This window comes from Triticum aestivum, chromosome 1A, assembly GCF_018294505.1.
Source record: "Triticum aestivum cultivar Chinese Spring chromosome 1A, IWGSC CS RefSeq v2.1, whole genome shotgun sequence".
NCBI classification, from domain to species: Eukaryota; Viridiplantae; Streptophyta; class Magnoliopsida; order Poales; family Poaceae; genus Triticum; species Triticum aestivum.
The window spans coordinates 38,649,436-38,672,931 of NC_057794.1; the positions used below are offsets into that span (position 1 = coordinate 38,649,436).

At 42.3% G+C, this 23,496-nt stretch overlaps 1 long non-coding RNA gene across 1 annotated transcript; it reads left to right on the forward strand.

Moving 5' to 3' along the window:
* Nucleotides 1-19,642: 19,642 nt before the first annotated feature.
* LOC123085044 (uncharacterized) lies at nt 19,643-23,044 on the forward strand. The gene is made up of 3 exons (XR_006439567.1): nt 19,643-19,852; nt 19,978-20,161; nt 20,227-23,044. It is a non-coding gene; the product is annotated as an uncharacterized lncRNA (long non-coding RNA).
* The last annotated feature ends 452 nt before the right edge of the window (nt 23,045-23,496 follow it).

Genomic DNA, 23,496 nt, shown 5'->3' on the forward strand with positions numbered 1-23,496 from the left:
ACTAGTTAAGGGTGAAGTGACGATGTGTGTTGGAAGTGGTTCCAAGACTGATATGATCATCATCGCACACTCCCTATACTTTCAGGATTAGTGTTGAACCTAAACAAGTGTTATTTGGTGTTTGCGTTGAGCATGAATATGATTTGATCATGTTTATTACAATACGGTTATTCATTTAAGTAAGAGAATAAATTGTTGTTCTGTTTACATGAATAAAACCTTATATGGTTACACACCCAATGAAAATGGTTCGTTGGATCTTGATCATAGTGATACACATATTCATAATATTGAAACCAAAAGATGCAAAGTTAATAATGATAGTGCAACTTATTTGTGGCATTGCCGTTTAGGTCATATTGGTGTAAAGCGCATGAAGAAACTCCATGCTGATGGACTTTTGGAATCACTTGATTATGAATCAGTTGATGCTTGCAAACCATGCCTCATGGGCAAGATGACTAAGACTCCATTCTCCGAAACAATGGAGCGAGCAACTGACTTATTGGAAATAATACATACTGATGTATGCGGTCCGATGAGTGTTAAAGGCTCACGGCAATATCGTTATTTTCTGATCTTCACAGATGATTTGAGCAGATATGAGTATATCTACTTGATGAAACACAAGTCTGAAACATTTGAAAAGTTCAAAGAATTTCAGAGTGAAGTGGAGAATCATCGTAACAAAATAGAAGTTTCTATGATATGATCGCAGAAGTAAAATATTTGAGTTACGAGTTTGGCCTTCAGTTAAAACAATGTGAAATAGTTTCACTACTCACGCCACCTGGAACACCACAATGTAATGGTGTGTCCGAACATCATAACCGTACTTTATTAGATATGGTGCAATCTATGATGTCTCTTACCGATCTACCACTATCGTTTTAGGGTTATGCATTAGAGACAGCTGCATTCACGTTAAATAGGGCACCATCTAAATCCGTTGAGACAACACCGTATGAACTATGGTTTGGCAAGAAACCTAAGCTGTCGTTTCTTAAAATTTGAGGTTGCAATGCTTATGTGAAAAAGTTTCAACCTGATAAGCTCAAACCCAAATCATAGAAGTGCGTCTTCATAGGATACCCAAAACAAAATGTTGGGTACACCTTCTATCACAGATCCGAAGGCAAGATATTCGTTGCTGAGAATGGATCCTTTCTAGAGAAGGAGTTTCTCTCGAAAGAAGTGAGTGGGAGGAAAGTAGAACTTGATGAGGTAACTGTACCTGCTCCCTTAATGGAAAGTAGTTCATCACAGAAATATGTTTCTGTGACACTTACACCAATTAGTGAGTAAGCTAATAATAATGATCATGAAACTTCATATCAAGTTACTACCGAACCTCGTAGATCAACTAGAGTAAGATCCGCACCAGAGTGGTACGGTAATCCTGTTCTGGAGGTCATGTTACTTGACCATGACGGGCCTACGAACTATGAGGAAGCGATGATGAGCCCAGATTCCGCGAAATGGCTTGAGGCCATGAAATCTGAGATGAGATCCATGTATGAGAACAAAGTATGGGCTTTGATTGACTTGCCCATTGATCGGCAAGCCATTGAGATTAAATGGCTCTTCAAGAGGAAGACGGACGCTGATAGTAGTGTTACTATCTACAAAGCTAGAATTGTCGCAAAAAGGTTTTTCGACAAGTTCAAGGTGTTGACTACGATGAGAGTTTCTCACTCGTATCTATGCTTAAGTCTGTCCGAATCATGTTAGCAATTTCTACATTTTATGAAATCTGGCAAGTGGATAAACAAAACTGCATTCCTTAATGGATTTATTAAAGAAGAGTTGTATATGATGCAACCAGAAGGTTTTGTCAATCCTAAAGGTACTAACAAAATATGTAAGCTCCAGCGATCCATCTATGGACTGGTGCAAGCATCTCGGGGTTGGAATATACGCTTTGATAAGTTGATCAAAGCATATAGTTTTATATAGACTTGCGGTGAAGCCTGTATTTACAAGAAAGTGAGTGGGAGCTTTACAACATTTCTGATAAGTATATGTGAATGACATATTGTTGATCGGAGATAATGTAGAATTATTCTGCAAAACATAAAGGAATGTTTGAAAGGAGTTTTTCAAAGAAAGACCTCGGTGAAGCTGCTTACATATTGAGCATCAAGATCTATAGAGATAGATCAAGACGCTTGATAAGTTTTTCAGTGAGTACATACCTTGACAAGATTTTGATGTAGTTCAAAATGGAATAGTCAAAAAGGAGTTCTTTCCTGTGTTACAAGGTGTGAAGTTGAGGAAGACTCAAAACCCGACCATGGCAGAAGATAGAGAGAATGAAAGTCATTCCCTATGCCTCAACCATAGGTTCTATAAAGTATGCCATGCTGTGTACCAGACCTATTGTATACCCTGCCTTGAGTTTGGCAAAGGAGTACAATAGTGATCTAGGAGTAGATCACTGGACATTGGTCAAAATTATCCTTAGTGGAATAATGATATGTTTCTCGATTATGGAAGTGACAAAAGGTTCGTCGTAAAGGGTTACGTCAATGCAAATTTTGACACTGATCCAGATGACTCTAAATCTCAATCTGGATACATATTGAAAGTGGGAGCAATTAGCTAGAGTAGCTCTGTGCAGAGCATTGTTGACATAGAAATTGCAAAATACTTACGGATCTGAATGTGGCAGACCCGCTGACTAAACTTCTCTCACAAGCAAAACATGATCACACCTTAGTACTCTTTTGGTGTTAGTCACATAGCGATGTGAACTAGATTACTGACTCTAGTAAACCCTTTGGGTGTTGGTCACATGTCGATGTGAACTATGGGTGTTAATCACATGGTGATGTGAACTATTGGTATTAAATCACATGGCGATGTGAACTAGATTATTGACTCTAGTGCAAGTGGGAGATTGAAGGAAATATGCCCTAGAGGCAATAATAAAGTTATTATTTATTTCCTTATATCATGATAAATGTTTATTATTCATGCTAGAATTGTATTAACCGGAAACATAATACATGTGTGAATACATAGACAAACGTAGTGTCACTAGTATGCCTCTACTTGACTAGCTCGTTGATCGAAGATGGTTATGTTTCCTAACCATAGACATGAGTTGTCATTTGATTAACGGGATCACATCATTAGGAGAATGATGTGATTGACTTGACCCATTTCGTTAGCTTAGCACTTGATCATTTAGTTTGTTGCTATTGCTTTCTTCATGACTTATACATGTTCCTATGACTACGAGATTATGCAACTCCCATTTACCGGAGGAACACTTTGTGTGCTACCAAATGTCACAACGTAACTGGGTGATTATAAAGGTGCTCTACAGGTGTCTCCAAAGGTACTTGTTGGGTTGGCGTATTTCGAGATTAGGATTTGTCACTCCGATTGTCGGAGAGGTATCTCTGGGCCCTCTCGGTAATGCACATCACTTAAGCCTTGCAAGCATTGCAACTAATGAGTTAGTTGCGGGATGATGTATTATGGAACAAGTAAAGAGACTTGCCGGTAACGAGATTGAACCAGGTATTGAGATACCGACGATCGAATCTCGGGCAAGTAACATACCGATGACAAAAGGAACAACATATGTTGTTATGCGGTTTGACAGATAAAGATCTTCGTAGAATATGTGGGAGCCAATATGAGCATCCAGGTTCCGCTATTGGTTATTGACCGAAGACGTGTCTGGGTCATGTCTACATTGTTCTCGAACCCGTAGGGTCCGCACACTTAAGGTTTCGATGACAATTATATTATGAGTTTAGGAGTTTTGATGTACCGAAGATTGTTCGGAGTCTCAAATATGATCACGGACATGACGAGGAGTCTCGAAATGGTCAAGACAAAAAAATCGATATATTGGACGGCTATATTCGGACACTGGAAGTGTTTCGGGTGATTTCGGAGAAAACTGGAGTGCCGGAAGGGTTACCGAAACCCCCCGGGGAAGTATTGGGCCTTAGTGGGCCTGAGGGGAGAGAGAGGGCAGCAGCCCAGGAGGTGGCGTGCCCCCTCCCATGGGGAGCCCGAATTGGACTAGGGGAGGGGGGCGCGGCCCCTCTTTCCCTCTACCTCTCCCTCTCTTTCCTTCCCCCTTCTCTCTTCCTAGTTGGACTAGGAAAGGGGAGTCCTACTCCTACTAGGAGGAGGACTCCCCCCTCCTTGGGGCGCCCTAAGGGCCGGCTGGCCTCTCCCCCTTGCTCCTTTATATACAGGGGCAGGGGGGCACCTCTAGACACACAGTTGATCTTCATGATCGTTCTCTTAGCCGTGTGCGGTGCCCCCTCCACCATAATTATTGATAATATTGTAGCGGTGCTTAGGCGAAGCCCTGCGACGGTAGAACATCAAGATCGTCACCACGCCGTCATGCTGACGGAACTCTTCCCCGACACTTTGCTGGATCGGAGTCCGGGGATCGTCATCGAGCTGAACGTGTGCTAGAACTCGGAGGTGCCGTAGTTTCGGTGCTTGATCGGTCGGCCCGTGAAGACGTACGACTACATCAACCGCGTTGTGCTAACGCTTCCGCTTCCGGTCTACGAGGGTACGTAGACAACACTCTCCCCTCTCGTTGCTATGCATCACCATGATCTTGCGTGTGCGTAGGATTTTTTTTGAAATTACTACGTTCCCCAACATTAATTACCCTGGATGAAGAACATGATGAACTAGAGTGTGGAGGTGTGAAGTTCGTCAGTGTGGATCTTCCACGCCCTAACTTGGCGGAGGAAGACGGCTATGGCGGCGGCAGAGTGAATATTTCCGCGGTCGGCGCGAGTACGTCGGCGATGAGGTCGAGGCAGTGAAGCTCTTCCTCACTGGCGGCGATGAAGTAGCGGCGGCGCTAGGGTTTGAGAAGCTCGAGCTGGAGAGAGAGATCGAGCGGAGTAAAAGAAGTGAGGAAGGGAAGGAGGCGTATTTATAGCCATGGTGAAAAACTGCTTGCCCGAAGAAATTGGACGAACGTGCCCCTGACCCTTCTCATTCGCATGACATGTGTCACCCATGTAGTGAGAAGTGGAGATCGTGTTAGATCGTGGGTGAGTGGATAAGTATATCGTGGGATGCGGAATGGTTTGAGCGGCAAAGCTGAAAATTTAGATAAGATAGGTTTTAAAGTTCCGTTCGCAAATTCTTCAGCTGACAAGGACACAATGAAGATTTTGAACGAGTTTCAAATAGAACGCACATGAAGAATTTGTGAACCGATTGGGTTGAGTATAGCATAGAGGGGGAAGGGTCCGATCACATTCACTTAGCAGAAAAACCAACTTGAAGAAGTAGCCATAAGTGAATGCTGTAGAGGACATAAACTCATATATATATATATATATATATATATATATATATATATATATATATATATATATATATATATATATATATATATGGGGTCACGCTATTCGTTACCCTGGGTGAGGAATAGTTATTCTTCACCCCCTCTCTAATTTGACGTCAATGCAACGTATTTTTACGTTTTGTAATTTTGTCTTATTTCATACATAAAAAGAGAACGTAAGAAAATATGTACTCGCCGTAAAAAGTATTTTATGTTATATAAAATTACGTATGTCAGAACATAGTGTAAAATGTACATAAAATATGATTTTTCTGGTCTTATGACCTTTTTCATACAAAATTTTACATACTTAATCAATATGCACGTAACTATTTATATTGTAAACGTAATTTATTTAGGAAGCGATCATAAGATTACCTCGGGTGAAGAATAACTTATTCTGCACCCTGGCTGATGAATAGTAACACTATATATATAGAATAATTTATTCTGCACTATATATATGAATAGTAACACTATATATATATATATATATGTTACTATTCATCACCCAGGGTGCAGAATAAGTTATTCTTCACCCGAGATAATCTTACGATCATTTCATAATTAAATTACATTTCGAATTCAAATAGTTACATTCCTATTGATTCACTACGTAAAATTTGACATAAGAAAATAAAAATATAGGTCATAAGACAAGAAAATTTGCAGTTTATGTGTATTTTAGACTATATTTTTATGTTTGTAATTTTACATAACATAAAATATCTTTTACGGCGATTATATATTTTCTTACGGTCCCTTTTTGCGTCGGAAATAAGACAAAACTTATGGAACGTAAAATTACGGTGCATTGATGGTAAAATAGAGGGGGGTGAAGAATAACTATTCCTCACCCAGGGTGACGAATAGCGCTATTGAGATACCGACGATCGAATCTCGGGCAAGTAACCCACCGTATACAGTGAAGACAATGCAAAGTTGAAGAATTTGAACAACTGAGGAATTTCAACTTTTGGTGATGGCGTGACCCACCGTATAAGAATGATGATTTCAGACACCACGTACAATTGTCGTAGGGTTCTGAGAATCAAATTCTTCGTTAATTTCTTCACACTTAGAGTGTTATTCTTCATTGCTTGAAGAAAAACGTTTCTTCATGTGTTGCACATCTAAGTCATCAATTTTGCATAAGTGTTAGGATGAGTGTCCTTTTCAGAGAACATTCGAAGATTCTAGGATATTTAGCTCACACCGCAACTTGCTAAATCTCTTCTCATCCAAGGGCTTTGTGAAGATATCGGCTAACTGTTCTTCAGTCTTCACATGCTCAATAGCAATGTCACCCTTCAACACATGATCACGAAGAAAATGATAACGAATCTGAATGTGCTTTGTCTTCAAGTGCTGAACTGGGTTGTGAGCAATCTTGATGGCACTCTCATTGTCACAGAAGAGAGGCACATTCTTCACGTTGACGCCGTAGTCCTTGAGAGTTTGCTTCATCCATAGCAATTGAGCATAGCAAGAACTAGCGGCAATGTACTCAGCTTCAGCAGTAGATAGTGATACGCAGTTCTGTTTCTTCGAGGACCAACAGACCAAAGATCGTCCGAGGAAATGACATGTACCAGACGTTGACTTGCTGTCCACACGATCACCAGCATAGTCTGAGTCGGAATATCCAATGAGATCAAAAACCGAGCCCTTGGGGTACCATAATCCAAGTGTTGGTGCGTGAGCTAGATATCGAAGAATATGCTTCACAACCTTATGGTGTGATTCCTTCGGTGTAGCTTGAAATCGGGCACACATGCAAACACTAAGCATTATATCTGGCCTAGATGCACATAAGTACAATAAAGAACCAATCATCGAGCGGTATACCTTATGATCGAAGTCAATACCATTTTCACCAGTGCACAGATGGCTATTTGTGGGCATAGGAATTTTGACGCCTTTGCAATCTTGCATGCCGAATTTCCATAGTACATCCTTGAGGTATTTCTCCCGAGATATGAATATGCCATTGCGTGGTTGACGAATTTGAAGACCTAAGAAGAATTTCAACTCTCCCATCATAGACTTTTGATATTCTTCACTCATCATATTGGCAAATTCATCACTATAACGTTGGTCAGTACAACCAAAGATAATATCATCAACATATATTTGGCACACAAACAATTCACCATCATAAGATTAGGTGAAAAGAGTAGGGTCAAGTGAACCGGGTTTGAAGCCTTTCTTCATGAGGAATTCCTTCAAAGTATCATACCACACCCGAGGGGCCTGCTTGAGGCCATAGAGGGTCTTGTTGAGTCTGAAGACTTTGTCAGGATTCTTTGGATCTTCAAAACCTGGGGGTTGAGCAACATATACTTCTTCCTCAAGCTTACCATTGAGGAATGCACTTTTCACATCCATTTGATATAGAGTGATATCATGATGGTTAGCATAAGCAAGTAATATGCGAAAAGCCTCAAGTCTAGCAACAGGTGCAAAAGTTTCATCGAAATCAATTCCTTCAACCTGTGTGTAGCCTTGAGCTACAAGCCGTGCCTTATTCCTTACCACAAGGCCATTTTCATCTTTCTTGTTGTGGTAGATCCACTTTGTGCCAATGATATTGTGGTTGCGAGGATCTGGACATTTGACTAGTTCCCAGACGTTGTTGAGTTCGAACTGATGTAATTCTTCTTGCATGGCCTGAATCCACTCAGGCTCCAGAAATGCTTCATCTACCTTAGTGGGCTCTGTGATAGAAACAAAAGCATAGTGCCCACAAAAGTTAGATAAATGTGAAGCTTTTGAGCGTGTGAGAGGACCTGGCGCTTTAATGTCATTGATGATATTTTCAACTTGCACTTCTTTCACAATGCGAGGATGAGCTGGTTGCCGTCGAGGAATTTGATCAACATTTTCTTCAGCATCATTTTCTTCAGTATTTTCTTCAGGTGCATTAGCTCAACGTTCTTCATGTTCTGGAATGAATTCTTCAGCAGATTCTTTAGTGGGAATGACATCCTCAGTAGCCTTGAACTTGATAGTTTCGTCAGGTGCTGGTTCATATTGGGTTTCTTATCAGTGAGGAGTTCATAGGCAGTCTTATTGAAGAATTTGTGAAGATATACTCTGTTGATGATGTGGCATGCCGTATCAATTTCCTCAATCCAGAAACGACGGGGCGTTTTGTATTCATCAAGCATAGTGCGAGCCATCTCAGCAAGAGTTCTGTTCTTGCGCTCCACGACACCGTTCTGCTGAGGAGTATAAGGAGAAGATAACTCATGAGTAATACCAAGTTCATCAAGATAGTTATCAAGACCAGAATTCTTGAACTCATTTCCATTGTCACTTCTGATGTGCTTGATCTTCACACCAAAGTTGGTTGAAGCCCTTGAGGAAAATCGTTTGAAGACTTCCTGCACTTCATGTTTGTAAGTAACAATGTGTACCCATGTGTATCGAGAGTAATCATCAACAATAACAAAGCCATATTGAGATGCCTTATTTGAGACTGCAGAATAATGGTTAGGACCGAAGAGATCCATGTGAAGCAATTCAAATGGACGAGTAGTGGTCATGATAGTCTTCGCTGGATGCTTAGCCTTTGTCATCTTCCCAGCTTCACAGGCTCCGCATAGGTGATCCTTGAGGAATTTGACATTCTCGATGCCAATGACATGCTTCTTCTTTGCCAGCATGTGCAAATTCCTCATGCCTGCATGACCAAGTCGTCGATGCCAGAGCCAGCCTTCTGAAGCTTTTGCAAGTAGGCACACGGCTGGTTGTGGTCTTGTAGAGAAATCAACAATATAGAGGCCTCCTCTCCTAAAGCCTTCGAAGACTTTGGAGTTGTCAGCTTCCATAACCACAACACAACGGTACTTGTGAAAGTGCGTTATATCGAGTAGAGGGGGGTGAATAGGCGATTTTTATGAAATTCTTCACTGAGGAATTTGCCGGTGAGGAAATTCCTTAGCGAAGAACTACTAGCAGCGGAATGAGTACTCAAAAGTGAACATAACAGAATACAAGCATAGTCATCATGATGAAATGAAGACAGGCATAGAGTACAGAAGCGTAAGCACATGATAACATAGGATGAAGACAAACAGACTGAAGAAATTGAACTGAGGAAATTGAGAAAGTCTTCAGTCAAAGTCTTCAAGCACAGATATGAACAAGCACACAACACAGTTATGAGGAAATGGAAGAGTTGAGGAAATAGAACCAGTAAGCTTGGTGAGGACAATGATTTGGTAGACCAGTTCCAACTACTGTCTCAGTTGTACGTCTGGTTAGAGCGGCTGAGTATTTAAACTCGAGGACACACAGTCCCGAACACGCAGCTCAGGACACCCAGTCCTCACCGTATTCTCCTTGAACTAAGGTCACACAGACCTCGTCCAATCACTCATGGTAAGTCTTCAGGCGACTCCCAAACCTTCACACACTTGGTCACTCGGCGATCCACAATTCCTCTTGGATGCTCTAGACCATGAAGCCTAACCGTCTGGAAGAAGCACAGTCTTCAAAGGTAACAAGTGTCGGATCCATGTAGGATCAATCTCTTCAGTGATGCTCAATCACTTGGGGTTTGTAGGTGTTTGGGTTTTGGGTTTTTCCTCACTCGATGATTTTTGCTCAAAGTCCTCAAAGGATGGGTTGCTCTCAAATGACAAGTGTCAGTTTCACTCGGAGAAGCCAACTAGCTAGTGGTTGTAGGGGGTGGCTATTTATAGCCTAGGGAGCAGCCTGACATGATAAGTAAATGCCCTTTAATGATATGACCGTTAGGTGGATAGATATTTTGGGACAGCTGGCGCATAGCACAACAACGGTCGGAATTTTGAGTAGCAAAATCGTTAGGGCTATCATGTTCCTCACTGTGTAGGCAATCCGCACTGGCGAATTCCTAACTCCTCAGTCAGGACAAATTCCTCAGAGACTAGAAGAACTTCATCTCTGTCACTAAAGAAATTGACTGAACTGTATGAGATTTCCAATGGCTTCACTCGAAGGGATTGGTAGGTGTAGGATTTTGAGTTGAGCATCACGTGGAAATTTTCCTTAGTATTTCCTCGACCCCCTTTAATAGTACGGTGTTTCCTATGACTCAAGAAAGAGAAAATGAAACTACGAAAACAAAAGTCTTCATGCTTCATGTTCCTCGAATGAATACCAAGTCTTCACGGTCACACCAATTTCCTTCACTTTCAAAGTCTTCAGAAAGTCTTCAGAGATCCAAAGTCTTCAGTCGAAGAACTTCATTTTTAGGGGTCGACTTTCTCTGTAAATATCAAACTCCTCATAGACTTATAGACCTGTGTACACTCACAAACGCATTAGTCCTTTAACCTATAAGTCTTCAATACACCAAAATCACTAAGGGGCACTAGATGCACTTACAATCTCCCCCTTTTTGGTGATTGATGACAATATAGGTTAAGTTTTCAAGGGGGATAAACATATGAAGTGTTAGAACTGTTATTGAGGAATTTGATTGCAATATATAGAAGAGCTCCCCCTGAAGATGTGCATAGTGAGGAATTTGCTTGTGAAGCAATGCACACTTGAAGAATTGAATCATGGAGATCTCCCCCTATATCTTGTAATTCATACACGCATTTGACATATCACAATGAAGAATTTGAAATGCATGATGAAATATGGTGACTGATGTAATTCAGCATGCGTGCATTAGCATATATGAGGAATAAGCATGCAACAAAACATATCAAAAGTATCAGAGCACCATCGGGTTTAAGTTTACAACTCGATCCAATAAAGTCTCAGAAGAACGAGAGTTGTAACTTAACAAAAAAACGCCCATATAAAAAGACCTGCTTGAAGACTAACTCAAAATTCCCCCTCTTTGTCATCAAATGACCAAAAGGATCGAATATGAGGACTAACGCCCCTCAAGAATATCAAGTTGATGAAGGAGCACCAGCGTTGTTGGGGTCGTTTGTTGTAGTAGGGCCTGCCGCAGTGTCGTCCAAGTCTTCATGTTCATCAGTGTCGCGCGATGAAGAATATGAGCTGGCCACCAGAGAATGAACCTTGACCTTCTTGAATTTCTTCGGTGGAGGTGCAGACCAGTCAAAATCTTCTTTGAGACCCATTTTCTTCAGATCTTCTTCACCATACAGATGTGACAGGATTGCCCAGGTGTGACCGAAGACTTGATGGAGGTAGTAGTGGTTTTTCTTCACTGCATTGTGTGTGGCAGTCATGTTGTGAAGAAGTGAACCAAATTGACGCTTAACCCAGTTGTGATTTCGATCCACCTTCTGGTGAAGACTAAGCAGAAGTTCACGGTCAGTCATCACGCACGGAGCAGTGGCTTGAGGCGTTGACTTGGGTGCATTGGCAGAGTCATGTGTGGCAGAGTCATCATTCATGGAATAAGATGCAGCTTTGCGAAACTGACCATCCAATGGACGAATGCCTTCATCTATTACAGCTGGTTCCTTGCCCTTTCCATCAACTAAGGAATATGTCTGCTTGAGGACTTCAATTGGGGGCAAGTAGCTAAGGTGATTCTGGAAATCAGCTTTGTAGTTGAGTGAAGGCCTTGTCCTGAGGAATCTCATAATCCAAGGTGCATAAGGCTTCAGCTCAAACGGAGACAGTGCAACATTTGCCATAGTCCTCATGAAGAAATCGTGATAATTGACAGGAATGCCATGAACGATGTTGAATACCAGATTCTTCATGATGCCAACAATTTCCTCATCAGATGAGTCGTGGCCTTTGATAGGACTGATTGTCCTCGTAAGAATACGATAGACAGTTCTGGGCACGTACAACAATTCCTTCACGAGGAATTTGGTTCTTGGTGCTTGACCTGGCTTCAAAGATTTCATCAGCACCTACATGTAATGATGTGTGAGCTCAGGTTCACTGTAGATGCAGCGAGCTTCTTCAACGGGAGGACTGAGTGGTAGAGCACGAAGCAATTTAGAGGCTGGTGCAGTGTAGTGAGTGTTTTCAGACATCCAGTCCAGCACCCATGAATTCACATCTTCAGCATCTCCGGTGATGTGCAGCGTTGCATAGAATTGAAGAATCAGTTCTTCATTCCAATCGCAGATGTTAGAGAAAAAGTTTAGCAGTCCAGCGTCGTGAAGAACAATGAGGACTGGTGCGAAGCACGGCAGAGATTCCATATCCACGTGAGGAATATGCTCATGGTAGAAGATCTTCTCCTTGTTGAACAGCACTGAGGAATAGAAATTTGCTTGACTAGCAGTCCAGAAATGCCTCTTCCTAATGCGAGCAGAGTTATAAGGGTTGTAACCTTTGAAGAATATGTGCTCGCCGAAGAAATCATCAGCCTTGAACTTTTGCTTGCGTGAGAATGGATCCTTTGGCTTCGGCAGAGGAGTGTCAGTGAGTTGCATCACGACCCCAGGAATCTCAATTGCAGGTTCTTCAGGATGAGGAATTTCTGGTTCCTCCTCAGTGGCACTCTGCGTCGTTGGTTGTTCAGCAGCAGCAGTTTCTTCAGCGCTAGTGGCTGGAATTTCCGCATGGACAGATGCAGTGGGATGAGTTTCTTCAGAGCCCATTTGTACAGTTTGTGTGGGGGACTGAGGAGTTTGCTGTAGAGGGGTGAACATTGGAGAGTTTGGATGCTGACTTTCCCAGAATTCATCACTGATTACTGGTGTGGAGCAGCCAACGTCCACATCTTCATCTTCCATTTCTTCAATGCCAGCCTCTTCAGCTGTGAACTGAGGTATAGGCGAGGAGATGATAGGTGTTGAAGGGATCGCATCCACTTCAATTTCTTCATCCAACGGTTCAGACGAAGCAGCGGAAGGAGTTTCTTCATCTGATCCGCTGGGGATCACATATTCTTCATCAAAAGGAACAAGGTCCTTTGATGGCCTGGTTGAGATGGGAACAACATCAATCGGATTTGCAAATGAACTTGTCATAGGCTTCATTTTCTTCAGAGCTGAAGAATCTGAAGCAACTGATGCTTTCCTTTTCTTCACTGCAGCATGCTTTGTAGCCTTGGTCTTCTTCACATCTGATGCAGATGGAAGGATTGGAGTTGAAGTTGGTGCAGGAGCAGCTGAGGAAGCTGGTTGATGTTCTTCAGGCACAACTGATGTAACTGTCCTGCGTTCTTCAGTTTCTTCAGGTGCACCACTAGTGGGTGCCCTGGCAATTTCTTCAGCGGCTGGAATGCAGTCATCAGCCCTGGAACTCACATTTTCTTCAGCAGCCTTATTGTCATCAGCGGTGCTGGCATTTTCTTCAGTAGGCTGAGCAGATGCTTCAGCCTGAGGAATTTCCTGTTGCGTTGGGGCAGCAACATTGGAAGTGAGGTTATCAGCAAGTTTCACAAAACGAACCTTGGCTCCAAGCCAATCAGCGCGATATGCGTCAAAGTCATCACTGAGTTTCTTGATCTCAGTTTGAATAGTGACAAGTTCTTCAGTTGTCATAAAGACAACGTTTTTCTTCAGATAGTGCTCTTTCTTGTACTGCGCTTTCTTGAGCTGCCTGGCCTTCTCAAATTTCCACTTTTCTTCTTGAATGAAGTGGGTCAGCATGTGACTTTGGCCAGGAGTCAGCTTGAAATCAGGCATAGGAGTGTTGGGGTCCTTGTGCCAAACATCAATGTACTCGAGGATCAACTTGGGATCCAAAAGCAGTGTCACCTCTGTTCCCTTGGCTCTAGCGGCCCTGACTTGCCTTTCTCTGATGATTTCTACAAGTTCATCATCATCAGCTTCTTCTTCTTCAGACGGCACTTGGAAAGCGACTTGCTTCTTCTGAGGACTTGGTTGAGGACCACATCCAGCAGTTGACTTTGTCTTCAGCAGTGAGGGGCCAGCTGAGAAACTTGGTGCAGCTGAGGAACTCGCTGAGACACCTGAGGCAATGGAGATGCCTGCAGTCCGTTGGCACGAGGCAAGATGCACAGGTGCTGAGGATTTAGTCGGAACGGCTGAGGGCTTAGGCGGAGGAGCTGAGGACTTTGGAGGAACAAGAGCAGCATGAGGAATTGGCCATGAGGGCTTTGAGGATTCTGGCCGTGAGGGCATTGCTGAGGAACTTGGCCTTGAGGGCATCGTTGGTAAAGCACTTGGCTTGCGCGCAGGCTTCTTTGACATAGCCTTCTTTGGCTTGACAGCAAAGGCCTTAGCAGAGGCAGCAGCAGCAGCAGAGTCTTCATTGAATTTCCTCACTGCTTCTTTGGCTTGCTTAGCCAACTTGGCTTGGCGCTTGGCCCATTCATCAGGATAGTCCTCACCGCGCTTGAGGCTGGTGGGATTAGCGATTTGGCCAGGTGCCAATGGAGCTCTTGGGAATGGAGGATTGAGTGTGAATTTCTTCATATACTTAGGAGTGACATATCTGTACTCCCTCCATTCTCTTGCCCATCTCCTCTCTATCTTCTGAATGTGCACTTTGCGCTCATTCTTGGTTTCCTCAGTAGGTGTGCAGTACCCAACATATATTTCATCAGGGATCTCAAACGCTGTATTTACCTCAGGCCTCTTTTCTCCCTTATGTGGCTTCTTACCGTCAGCCATTTTCTTCAGTTGAGGAATTTGAACAATTGAATTCTCTGAAGAAGTATGCAACTTTTCTTCGAGGAACGCTGCAAATGAGTTAAGTTGATGAGCACCTAGTGATTCTGCAGCTGACATGTGTACCTGTGAATAGAGTATAGTTGCGAGGAATTTGGAGAGGTCATATGCGTTCTCAGAGGGTTTTTCAAAAGAATAAGTTTGAGGAATTTGACCAGATGAGTCTTCAAGAATTTCACTAAGCGTTATTTGTCTTAGGTTCCAGAGTTGTATAGATCGAAGATCCACACAATTGCTCGCCCGAAGAAATTGGACGAACGTGCCCCTGACCCTTCTCATTCGCATGACATGTGTCACCCACGTAGTGAGAAGTGGAGATCATGTTAGATTGTGGGTGAGTGGATAAGTATATCGTGGGATGCGGAACGGTTTGAGCGGCAAAGCTAAAAATTTAGATAAGATAGGTTTTAAAGTTCCATTCGCAATTTCTTCAGCTGACAAGGACACAATGAAGATTTTGAACGAGTTTCAAATAGAACGCACATGAAGAATTTTTGAACAGATTGGGTTGAGTATAGCATAGAGGGGAAGGGTCCGATCACATTCACTTAGCAGAAAAACCAACTTGAAGAATTGGCAATAAGTGAATGCTGTAGAGGACATAAACTTATATATTTGTATAGCCAATGAAGAAAAACGACGGTAGCAGTGAAGACAATGCAAAGTTCGAAGAATATGAATAATTGAGGAATTTCAACTTTTGGTGGTGGCGTGACCCACAGTATAAGAATGATGATTTCAGACACCGCGTACAATTATCGTAGGGTTCTGAGAATCAAATGCTTCGTTAATTTCTTCACACTAAGAGTGTTATTCTTCATTGATTGAAGAAAAACGTTTCTTCATGTGTTGCACATCTAAGTCATCAATTTTGCATAAGTGTTAGGATGAGTGTCCTTTTCAAAGAACACTCGAAGATTCTAGGATATTTAGCTCACATCGCAAATTGCTAAATCTCTTCTCATCCAAGGGCTTTGTGAAGATATCGGCTAGCTGTTCTTCAGTCTTCACATGCTCAATAGAAATGTTGCCCTTCAACACATGATCACGAAGAAAATGATGACGAATCTGAATGTGCTTTGTCTTCGAGTGCTGAACTGGGTTGTGAGCAATCTTGATGACACTCTCATTGTCACAGAAGAGAGGCACATTCTTCATGTTGACGCTGTAGTCCTTGAGAGTTTGCTTCATCCATAGAAATTGAGCACAGCAAGAACCAGTGGCAATGTACTCAGCTTCAACAGTACATAGTGATACGTAGTTCTGTTTCTTCAAGGACCAACAGACCAAAGATCGCCCGAGGAAATGACATGTACTAGTTGTTGACTTGCGGTCCACACGATCACCAGGATAGTCAGAGTCAGAATATCCAATGAGATTAAAAGTCGAGCCCTTGGGGTACCATAATCCAAGTGTGGGTGTGTGAGCTAGATATCGAAGAATATGTTTCACAGCCTTATGGTGTGATTCCTTCGGTGCAGCTTGAAATCGGGCACACATGCAAACACTAAGCATTATATCTGGCCTAGATGCACATAAGTATAATAAAGAACCAATCATGGAGCGGTATACCTTATGATCGAAGTCAATACCATTTTCACCAGTGCACAGATGGCCATTTGTGGGCATAGGAATTTTGACGCCTTTGCAATCTTGCATGCCGAATTTCCTCAGTACATCCTTGAGGTATTTCTCCTGAGATATGAATATGTCATTGCGTTGTTGACGAATTTGAAGACCTAAGAAGAATTTAAACTCTCCCATCATAGACATTTGATATTCTTCACTCATCATATAGGCAAATTCATCACTATAACGTTGGTCAGTACAGCCAAAGATAATATCATCAACATATATTTGGCACACAAACAATTCACCATCATAAGATTTAGTGAAAAGAGTAGGGTCGAGTGAACCGGGTTTGAAGCCTTTCGTCATGAGGAATTCCTTCAAAGTATCATACCACCCCCGTGGGGCCTGCTTGAGGCCATAAAGGGCCTTGTTGAGTCTGATGACTTTGTCAGGATTCTTTGGATCTTCAAAACCTGGGGGTTGAGCAACATATACTTCTTCCTCAAGCTTACCATTGAGGAATGCACTTTTCACATCCATTTGTTATAAAGTGATATCATGATGGTTAGCATAAGCAAGTAATATGCGAATAGCCCCAAGCCTAGCAACAGGTGCAAAAGTTTCATCGAAATCAATTCCTTCAACCTGTGTGTAGCCTTGAGCTACAAGCCGTGCCTTATTCCTCACCACAAGGCCATTTTCATCTTGCTTGTTGCGGTAGATCCACTTTGTGCCGATGATATTGTGCTTGCGAGGATCTGGACGTTTGACCAGTTCCCAGACATTGTTGAGCTCGAACTGATGTAATTCTTCTTGCATGGCCTGAATCCACTCAGGCTCCAGAAATGCTTCATCTACCTTAGTGGGCTCTATAATAGAGACAAAAGCATAGTGCCCACAAAAGTTATACAAATGTGAAGCTTTTGAGCGTGTGAGAGGACCTGGCGCTTTGATGTCATTGATGATCTTTTCAACTTGCACTTCTTTTGCAATACGAGGATGAGCTGGTTGCCGTTGAAGAATTTGATAAGCGTTTTCCTCAGCACCATTTTCTTCAGCATTTTCTTCAGGTACATTAGCTCGACGTTCTTCATGTTCTGGAATAAATTCTTCAGCAAATTCTTCAGTGGGAATGACATCCTCAGTAGCCTTGAACTTGATAGTTTCCTCATGTGTTGGTTCATGTGTCACAGTAGGTAGGTGCTCTCTTTGCGAGCCATTACTTTCATCGAACCGCACATCTACAGTTTCAACAACCTTGTGAAGAACGTTGTTGAAGACTCTGTAGGTGTGCGAGTCCTTTCCGTAACCAAGCATAAAACCTTCATGTGCTTTCGGTGCAAATTTTGAGTTGTGATGAGAATCTCTAATCCAACATTTAGCACCGAAGACTTTGAAATAACTTACATTGGGTTTCTTATCAGTGAGGAGTTCATAGGTAGTTTTCTTGAAGAATTTGTGAAGATATACTCTGTTGATGATGTGGCACGCAGTATCAATTGCCTCAGTCCAGAACCGACGAGACGTTTTGTATTCATCAAGCATAGTGCGAGCCATCACAGCAAGAGTCCTGTTCTTACGCTCCACGACGCCGTTATGCTGAGGAGTATAAGGAGAAGATAACTCATGAGTAATACCAAGTTCATCAAGATAGTCATCGAGACCAGAATTCTTGAACTCAGTGCCATTGTCACTTCTGATGTGCTTGATCTTCACACCAAAGTTGGTTGAAGCCCTCGAGGAAAATCGTTTGAAGACTTCCTGCACTTCATGTTTGTAAGTAACAAGGTGTACCCATGTGTAGCAAGAATAGTCATCAACAATAACAAAGCCATATTGAGATGCTTCATTTGAAATAGCAGAATAATGATTAGGACCAAAGAGATCCATGTGAAGCAATTCAAATGGGCGAGTGGTGGTCATGATAGTCTTCGCTGGATGCTTGGCCTTCGCCATCTTCCCAGCTTCATAGGCTTCGCATAGGTGATCCTTGAGGAATTTGACATTTTCGATGCCAATGACATGCTTCTTCTTCGCATGCGTGTGCAAATTCCTCATGCCTGCATGACCAAGTTGTCGATGCCAGAGCCAGCCTTCTGAAGCTTTTGCAAGTAAGCACACGGCTGGTTGTGGTCCTGTAGAGAAATCAACAATATACAGGTCTCCTCTCCTAAAGCCTTCGAAGACTTTGGAATTGTCAGCTTCCATAACCACAACACAACGGTACTTGCCAAAGACAACAACCATATCAAGATCACAAATCATTGAGACAGACATAATGTTGTATCCTAAGGACTCAACAAGCATGACTTTGTCCATGTGTTGATCCTTTGTAATCGCAACCTTACCTAGACCCAATACCTGACTTTTGCCTTTGTCATCAAAGATGATATGCTTCAGATGCGATGGAGATAATGGAGCATCCATCAATAGATTCTTTTCACCAGTCATGTGATTTGTACATCCACTATCGAGGACCCACTCAATGGCTTTGGGTTGATCATCCTGCAAATGAATTAGTGCAGCTTACAAACTCATATACTTCATCAGTGAAGAATATGACATCAATTCATCAGATCAATTTCATCAAGCAAAAGAACAGATAAAGCAATATGAGGACGTGAGAAATGAAAGTTCATTTCTTCATGATTAGCCTGCGTCCTATCAGGCATGCTCAGGTCTCCAGCAAATTCTTCAGACGATTACGTACGTTTGGAGACCTGACCCTGCAGAAGAGATTAGTTCTTTTTCTTCACCACCCACATCTGAAGAGGTGACAAAAAATTCATCATTCCGCGAGCTCCATACGAGAAGGATGGCATAGAAGCCAGTCCATTTTATTTCACATAAGAGGGGTTAGAATAAGCATAAGAGTAAGCAGAGAAATTCTTCGAGGACTTATGGACATAATAATCTTATATTTACTAATTGGAGGCAGCATACGAGTAACCACGTTAGTCCTCATTAACAAAGAAAATTACCCCCCCGATCAGAATAATAACTGTCTACAGCCGTCGGATGAGATTTCAAGAGTCCTTGTCCAATGTCCCACGTCTTGGCTCCTGAGCTCTCCCGTATAGGCTGTGGGCTGGCTATTAATTAAAAAAACAAATCTCCATACAACCCCATGTCTTGGATCCTAAGTTCTCGCGTAGGTTGGCAGTTTACAAAAAAAAAAACAAATCTTCATACAGCTTGCTTCCGTGGCTTCATCGCCATCATCGGCGTAGCATAGATGGTCCCTCACCACCGCGACGTGGAGGGTCCCTCACCACTGCGGGCTGCCGATTCTCCTCTTTCGTGTCATACCCTCACCTCTCCTCCGGTTCTTCGACTCTGGATATGGGAAAAGGTATATTATGATTCAACCTGGCTCCCTAGATCTCCCTGATCCCGTACCCCCCACAATCTTCGAATCTTCTTTGTTTTCAAGTTCTATCCACACTAAGATCTAGCATCTATTCTGTTTTTCCATAGACGAGTGACGGATGATGGTTGATGCAATGGTGGAGGAAGCGTACTGATGTCGGTTTGTAGCAAATCAGGAGAACACCGCCGTCGGTAGGCTGCCGATTCATCATCTGTCGGTTGTCGCTACTGCACCCACTCTGCCGTATCCATGAATTGTTGGCATATTCTCTAGCCCGTTGAAGAATCCAGGGTAAGTGATTAGGAGTTACATATTTTCATGTAATTTATCTCTAATCGTCGGGATAAACATTGCAGATTTGGTTGTACTATTGTGTCCTCCCATCAATTCTGTTACTTCCAACATCAAATTTGACTTGATTCTCATTGGGGCAAACTGAAGATATAATTGACGTTTGACAATAACATTGCATGCAGGTTATGTTCCTCTTTTGCCATGCTTTATGTAGTCAACTAAGAAATTATTTTAGATCCGAGCCACTAGAGAAACTAGATTCTGATCCTACAGATGTTTCATTATTCAAAGTCATTCTGTTTTCTGATGGTGGGCATTAGTGATATTATATGTTGATGCACGCTGCTGCAAGCTGCCCGGAACTGCGCAAGCTCTATCCTAATGGCACGGCATCACACATATTTTTGGCTCCACTTCCTCTCCGCTGCAGAGTCGTTGAACCCCATGAGAAAAGTGATAGTTTAGCTGCTCGATGGTTATTGGATGCTGCTATGCAGGAATAAAGGAACATGGTGATTACAGGAACATGTTGGATGGTAGCAGGAATGAGCTGATGGAACTAACTAATGCTAGCTAGCAAGTAATATCTTGATCTGTTTACTCACATACACAAGTAGTTGTTGAGGTGAAACAATATTATCTTTTCGGCCCAAATAGCATTTACAATAATAGTGATCATCCTCCAAAGAAAAATATTATAGGCCGATTCCTATTGTTACTATACCAACTTATCTCAGAAATACAGAAGCGCCGAGATGGACTATTGCCTTGGAGATGCATATGTGGGCAAGGTTCTGTATTGGTTGATCCAGAATAAATTTCGTCTTCTCTAAGATCTTTCACTTGCATTCCATTGTCTGCAATTTTAACCTAGCCTAAAATTAATTAATCTTATGGTGAGTGCTTTAGTATGTTAGACACACAGTGGTTCATCGGTTACAGGAATACATGCCTTCTATTTCTATGTCTTCATCTTCTTATAAAAACTAATTAATTGGAGGCAGCAAAGAAGCCTCCACATTAATTCTAGAAACACATAAAATTAACCTCCAGATCTTAAATCTATGGTGCAGATGAAATAAGTGATGTTTAGAGTCCTAGAGTTATAAGTCTCCAACGTGAGGAAAATGTGGACGTGTAACTTTTGGCAAAATAAGCGATGTTTAGAGTCCTATAATTATACGAGTCTTCAAAGTGAGGAAATTGTAGGCGTAACAATTAGGAGGCCGCAGCGATTGTCCTCTCTTGGATACCCACCAAAAAAGCATCCCCACGTTGAAAAAAGAGCATCTCCAATCTTGACCTTTTCAACGATCACGTGGCGGGGAGTTCGGTCTGGTGGCACCTCCGCCTGGATCCTCCTCTGATTGATTCATGCTACACATATGCAAGGTGCAGAATCCTCCTCGACAGCTCTACGTCACATCACCATTGGCCTGTCCCGTGGGTTACGAAGACAATCAATTTGACGATTTCATTGGCTTCCTCCACCCGTTCTGCAATACCTTGATGCCTCCATTAATTGAAGCTAGACGACGACTGGAATGCGAGAGACCATGAAGTCCAAGTGGTTGATATATTGTGCACCCCTCTGTCCAGCTTTTGATGAGATTGTTGGTAAAAGCAATGCATGTTCTCTCTATGCGTTGCCTCTGATTCTCGCGTTGTTTAATCTATCCGACCAAGGCGCAGGCAAAAGTTTTCTCTACTTGCATGCTGGATGTTTACACATAGCATAGCCTGAGGCATTGATTGATAGATGCGATTATTGTTGTTAAGTTACTTTTTTTGCAACTAATTCAGTTCTTCAGAGTTAGATTTTCAGCACACAAGTGATCAGGCGTAGCTTATCTCCTCGGGGTCGTAATACTATGATTCCTTGCTGCTGTTGAATCCAAACTGACGAGTAAGTTGAGCTATATGTTTAGATTTGGCATTCTGGCAAGCAAGAGGAGCAATTCAACATCAATTACAGTAGGTAATGCATCTGTTTCAGCTCGATCATTTATTTTACTTGACGTACTAGCATATTCAGCAGAAGAGAGGCTCTCCGTGGGAAATTCACCGGCGACTGGCCGCTACCGCTATGACGGGGCCTTCTGTACTTCTTATTGTGTTGCTCGCTGGAGGTTTGATGGACATATCGTTTTTTGAAGTAAATTATGTGGCGGCCAAGGCTCCGGCGGCACAGCATTTTGCCATCCCCGGCACCATTCAAGGTCGTCATCCACCTCTCCTGTCCCAACTCAGCACGGCAGTAGTAACCCTAAATCCCATCTTCCCTGGTCTGTTCTTCTCCTTTTGAATTCATAATCAAACCTCCGACTGCCACCTCATATGGGAACTACAGAGATTTCAACAGTGAGAAGAAAGTAAAATTCAAAGAAACGAAACCAATCTGTTGAGTTCTCGCCACCGGGAAACAAATCACTGGACGTGGCAAGGTTTGATCGGTATGATGATAAGTATTGTTTCTTAAGTGTTATTGCATAATAAAGATTGATCTCATTGTGGTGAATTTTGTACCACATGTGGAAGTTACTGTGGACGAAGAGATCAAGGAAACATCTCCAAGCGCTGCATTTGAAATCATCGATCAGGTTCCGGCGTGTCCAATTGTGCAGTGATCAAGTTTAACACTGGTGCAAACTGGAGAAGCCTCCTCTGCATCTTGCTGTTGTTGCGCTCTACTGTGTGTTCTTTGACTAGGGAAATACTTGATTGACAAGTACATGGTGACCACCTACTGATCGATGCCTCACCGGCTGCTCACATCTGTTCTATGAGATTTGATGGCAAAATTACAATCTGTGACACGCTACCATGCAACATTAATGATTTTTACCTCGCAAAAAAGCATTAATGATTTTTTTTACTGGATCGCCCTTTCCAGGATTTTGATTTGTGGTAAAACGTCACATTACTTCGCCCTACTATGTGTCCGCTTTCATTGTCTATTATTGGCGTGCATATGTAAAGTTCATCTAAGTGTGTCCTGAGTCTCGTGATTACAGCCTAGGCGTGTATGATAGATTATGTTTTTTTTCTATATTATTATTGGTTTACCACTTCTGAACTTCACAAGTTAGTTTGATCTCATCAGGTTGTAAACAATATTACTTCGCAGCAACCCTGTGCAGTCCTGTTAGATGGCTGCCTCTACGATTGGGGGTACATAATTAATACTGATTAGATTATTCTAGCAATATGAAAAATTGATCTCTTTAAGTCTATGTAAACTTTTGAGCACGAATATCGGTCAGGAAGCTTCTGTCACTTCTCCCTGTTTTTAATTCTAAGTGGTTTTGCTTTGATATTTATAGGTTTAGCAT